We start from the raw sequence: 5,804 nt of genomic DNA, 5'->3' as shown, positions 1-5,804 counted from the left end.
ATATGGTTGCATGCAAAACGGTTAATGGATACCACAGTAACCAACGTAAATTAAAACGTTTTTACTTAGAAGAGCAAGGTTCACGAGCCGACCTGATCTAGTCATCAAGTTGCATAAGACAGAGCCCAGTCCAACTCGAAGACCTAGGGCAGGCCGAAATTGTCAAGCTAGCCAAAGCTAAACAGGAGAAACAAGCAAAGCCTAAACCAAAGCCAAGAGGCAGAAGCAAAAAGACGGACATTGCGAGGGCTACAACCTTCGCCCAAAAGTCCAAAGAGGCAGCACTGAAGCAGAGCCAACGTCAAGCTTCCAAATCCGAAAAACGTAAACTACTCTATTCTAGATGATCTGAAAACAGGTCATTCCTGAAGTCAACACCAGACAACTTAAAGTACTCTTCAACTGTTCGCACATTCAACATCCGCGAAACTCCCTGGGGATCAGCCTTCGAGATTACAGCATCCTAAAATCCGGACGATTTTATGAATTCCACATTTGATCCATCGAAGGTCCCCGGACCAAGCAGAGCACGATCAACGCCCCGAGTTGATCAAATTATTTACCGAATCTGGAATCAGTTGTCAACTCGCAAAGAGCCAACTAATGATAACCCAATAGAAGTGGTATATCTGGATAGTTCCAACTCCACAGATAAGAACACTACTGAAGTCATCACATTGGAAACCACTGCAAATGAAGAGAGCCCAGTTTTAAAAGCCGAACCCCTCGTCGCAAATGTGACGGAAGAGCATGAGGTAGGAGCAGCGAGCTCCATTTCAGATATCAATTCCAGGGACTTCTATGACCCATCAGAGTTTTGAGCCCAAAATTCTTCACTGCGGGGGGTATATTATGAAGGGATTCCACTAGGAACACAACTTAGCTACTTATTTCAAGAAACTCAATCCCTAGGTATTGCAACCAAGCATCACAAACTATTATTAAAAACTCTCCTAAAACTATATTTAGATATATTTATCTTTCGTTGAAATTGTTCATTTATATGTCAAGTTCCGGAAAAATGTCGCAACGATTTCTGTTTCTTTAGTTAGCAGGTATTGTCTGGTAACTAAATTGAGTTCAAACTCCTGCAATTCGCTTTAGTAAAAGCGCGCGTGACAACAGAAAATAGAGAAGTTAACGTTCAGTTGAACCTAATCGAGAAACCTCGAAATTGAGTTTTTAACCGCCAGTGTTTTTCCCCAGGGATCAGCATTGCAATAATAATAATAATAATAATAATAATAATAATAATAATAATGATAATAATAATAATAATAATAATAATAATAATAATAATAATAGTAATAATAATAATAAAATTAATAATAATAATAATAATAATAATAATAATAATAATAATAATAATAATAATAATAATAATAATAATGATAATAATAATAATAATAATAATAATAATAATAATAATAATAATAATAATAATAATAATAATAATAATAATAATAATAATAATAATAATAATAATAATAATAATAATAATAATAATAATAATAATAATAATAATAATAATAATAATAATAATAATAATAATAATAATAATAATAATAATAATAATAATAATAATAATAATAATAATAATAATAATAATAATAATAATAATAATAATAATAATAATAATAATAATAATTGTGATGCTAGACTTATAAGAGTAAGATCTAAGCTCTAATCGAAAAGAGAATATTCAACGCACAACTTTATTTGGTGAAAGCTAAGGCAGAACTGCAGTTGACCTTTTGTCAGTCTGCACACTTAGTGCGTAGTACCAGTTAACATTGAACATAAGAGACAATCGTCGGACGATTGCATATGGTTAACAATGTTAATGTATATATACTGCATGAAGGAATTATTAATTTACTGCATCATAACATACGTAAAGTAAGAATGTTTTGTAATGGTAATACACATGTACCACATTTCCCCTCGGGAGGAATAACAAAGTTTTTTAAAAGTTTGTTAGGCGATAGGTATTAAAGGCATTGTTTAGAGTTCATGTGGGCTTAGTTCTATCTCTCCTGACTCTTGTGATTGGAGTGATACTTCCAGCACCTGTCCTTCGGCCAGAGGTGATACCGGCTCAGTCTCAGTAGGCTCTTGTGTTTGGCCTATGGTTGGTGATGTACTTCTACGTTCTTCCGGCCCTTGCGTGGAATCGTCCTGCGCACTTGGACCCGGTTGGAAGTTTGCGATGCCCTTGGGGCTTTTGATTGGAGTGCTGGTTTGGGTCTCGCCTGTGTCGTCGTCAGTGGATAGAGTTTCGGTCTGACCGTTTTTTGTTGTCTTCTTTTTGAGTCTATTGCTTCGTCGTGGCTTTTTGCCTTGGTTGATTTTGTGTATGTCTATCGACTCTTGTGGTTCATAGTCTGCATCTTTTGGTTTGGCTTCGGCCGTTGCCTCGTGGGCTGGGATGGTATCGTCACCATCTTCTTCTTGCGAGGATGCGTATTGATCTTTGTGTTGTTTCTTCGCGTCCCCTTTTTTAGGAGACTGTACAAATTTCCTTTTCGGTGGGACTTTTGTGCAATGGACTTTCGCGAGGTTGGCCAGGTTGGGGTTGGTAGGTGAATCTTGTCGTCTTTTGCGGATTGTACGTTCGCCTTTTAGTTTGGTCATTTGCTCTTTTTGGTGGATGTTCATCGTTCGCTGCAGCTTTTCGTGGTGATTGATTACCGTCTTTCGTGCCGCGAATTGGATTAAGGGAATTTGGGGCTGTGTGGACGTACCGAATCTAGCTACCTCGGACTTGTGGAGGACGGTGTCGTATTGTCTCGGGTATTTGATCGCTAGCGTTGAGCCGGATGTTTTGACTAATGCTGCCCCTTCTGGTATTGCTTCGTACAAGCCTTGTAGTTGTTTCTTGCTGCGTGTTGAAGCAATTGTTTTCCTTGCTAGTTGTAGGCCTTTACTGGATTCGGCGATCGGTTGCAACGTTGATTGTGTGGTCATTCGGAATGTTCGAGGGATCTCGCCGGTGTCGTTCTTGGCTGCTGTGAGCATCCTCTCTTTTGAAGTTCGTACCTCCTCGTCGCTGTCTAGGTCCTCTTGTTCCCATCGTTCGTCGGATATCAGCTCGTCCGCTCCCATGATGCTGTCATCTAAATAGTCATGTTGTACATTTGGCCATTTTAAATTTCTACTATCAGGTTTTGTTGTTAGATTGGTTATTGGAGTATTGGCGGGGCGCCCAAAGTGCGCTTCGAATGGCGATATATTGGTTGCTTTTTTCCGACATATTCTTAATTCTTGTGCGATTTGTTTTAAGGATTGTTTTATATTAAACGGGTGTTGTTTGGGATCTAGCTTGATGCACCCTAGTCTTCGTTTGACCGTTTGAATTAATCTTTCGACGAGGCCTATCGATCTATGGTCGTTTGCGGGTGCAAATATTATTTTAATATTGTTTCTGTTGCACAAGTCTCTAATTATATTACCCTTTTGGCATCTAGCTTGGTCCATTCGTATAGATCTAGGTACCCCATGTATGGACATATATTTATTTAGAAAGTGTTCTACGTTTGTTGCATTCGCGTTATTGTATAATTTAAGGGATGGAAATTTTGAAAATCGATCGATGCAAGCGAGAAAGTATATTTCTCTTCCTTGACCGTCTACTATTGGTCCATCAAAGTCTATCTGGATTTCTTCGTTTGGTTCGACGCATGGTTTCATTGGTGACCATTTAGTTTTTGGTATCATGCTTTTAAGGTTCTTACCAAATTCAGTGCAGGGGCGGCATGTTTTTGCCTTGTTTATCAGATCTCTGTTAATGAAGGGCCACCAGAGTCTATTCGCTAGTTCTGTCATTCCCCATGAGCCAGGGTGGGTAGCATGCAGAACGTCAATGACTGCCTCTTTAAGTGCATTGGGAATCGTGAGGCGGTTGTCCAGTAGTATGCAGCCATCGTTTACACTCAGTTGGTTCCAGTGGGCGTATATCTGTTTGCTCACTGCTTTGCATCGGCGTTCGTCGTTCTGGATTATGCAATCTCGAATCTCTCTTAGTACACTGTCTCTATTGGTCATGGCTGCTATTAATGTCGAGCTGAACACATCCCTGATTGCTTAATCCAGTGTTGTATTTGATGTTGTTTGTTCTTCTTGTTGGGGCGGGGGGTGGTTTTCTTCTTTGTTGGGGCTTAGGTAGGTGGTGAATGATAGTGGACATCTTCCTGGGCTCTTTGGGGAAGTGTTTTGCATTTCGTCTTTGTCTGTTTGCATTTCTGGAAAAATTTGTTTTTGTGTTAGCAACTGATTGTTATTTGAGTTATTTGGCAAATGCGGTTTTTCAATCGCTTGTTGTGTGACTTTTTGTTCAATTACGTCATTCCTCGTCACGCGGTTTTCTATATTGGCATTGGAATGTTGTCTGCGTAGGCTGTAATTATGTTCTTTTTGAACTACTTTTGTTTTTGTCTTATGACTTTGTGCTCTAGGCACTTTGATTTTGGAATCGTCCCGCGATTCCAGGGGTGGTTTTCTCGGCCGGCCTCTTTGACGTTTAATTGCAGTCGTTGTGTTTGATGTCTTGGAATCGTCGTGCGATTCCAGTATAGGGAATTTTCGTGGTCTACCGCGTTGTCTAATTGCATTAATTGTTTTAACTATAGCATCTATTTGTGCTATCACAAAGTCTTCGTCGTACATGCTAATTGGTTTTGCGGCGCCGTGGGGGTTTCTAGATATGTAATCTGTGAGGCCCATCTTTGAGCCTGGTATATGTACTATGTTAAAGTGGAATGGGATTAGCCGATCGCACCAGCGGGTTAATCTGCTTTGGTGTGCCTTTGTTGATTTATCTTTAAGTATGGATAGAAGTGCCCGATGGTCTGTTTGTACGGTGAAATATTGACCATATAAATAATGCTTGAAATGTTCCAGTGACCAAACTATGCCTAGGAGTTCGAGCTCGTTAATGCTGTATTTTTCTTCAGCCTTGTTTAGAAAACGCGATGCGTATGCTATTGTTTCCCAACCGTTGTTCGATTCCTGCTCGAGCACTGCTCCGAGCCCGGATCGTTATGCGTCTGTACGTACCCGTGTTTTTCTCGACTGGTCAAAATGTTTGTTTTCGGTTATGTTTTTTATGTGCTCTTTTATTTTTTCGAATGCTGTTTGGTGTTTTGTGGTCCATACGTATTTGTTATCTTTTTTCAGTAATTCTCGAAAGATTCTGCATTGTGTTGCTAAATTCGGAACGAATTTTGTTAGGTGGTGTACACTACCCAGGAAAGATTTTAGTTGTTTACATGTGTTGGGTGCTTTTAGGCTTTGTATGGCTTCGGTTTTGGTGACTAATGGTTTTATACCGTGTTGATTGATTTCAAATCCTAGCCATTCTAATTTATTTTTTGCGAAATGACATTTTTCTAAGTTTATGCTTAGATTTTCCTTGTCGAGTCTATCCAGACATTCGAATACTTGTTGTTTATGGTTTTTTATTCCTCCGCCCGTGACAATTATTATGTCGTCCAGGAAACTATATGTGTTTTTGAGGCCCCTTAATGTGGTATCTATTGCTTTTTGGAACTCTGCGGGCATATCTGTTAGGCCATGAAAACCTGTAATGAATCTATATGTTCCTGTAGCTTGACCTATGATATTAAAATTGCAATGCTTTGCGGTTGCCTCGTCGAGTGGTAATTGGCTGTATGCGTAACGTAGGTCGATGGTGGAAAAAAGTACTTCGCTTTCGTGCGACGATTCCGAGATTGATTGTGCGATGTTATCCATCAGGCAATCTATATTTTGCATCTGATATTTGTTTTTATGAATCGCTTTGTTTA

This window comes from Convolutriloba macropyga, chromosome 14, assembly GCF_964194025.1.
Source record: "Convolutriloba macropyga chromosome 14, txConMacr16.3, whole genome shotgun sequence".
Lineage (NCBI taxonomy): Eukaryota > Metazoa > Xenacoelomorpha > Acoela > Convolutidae > Convolutriloba > Convolutriloba macropyga.
Note: the sequence above shows the minus strand (reverse complement) of the source record.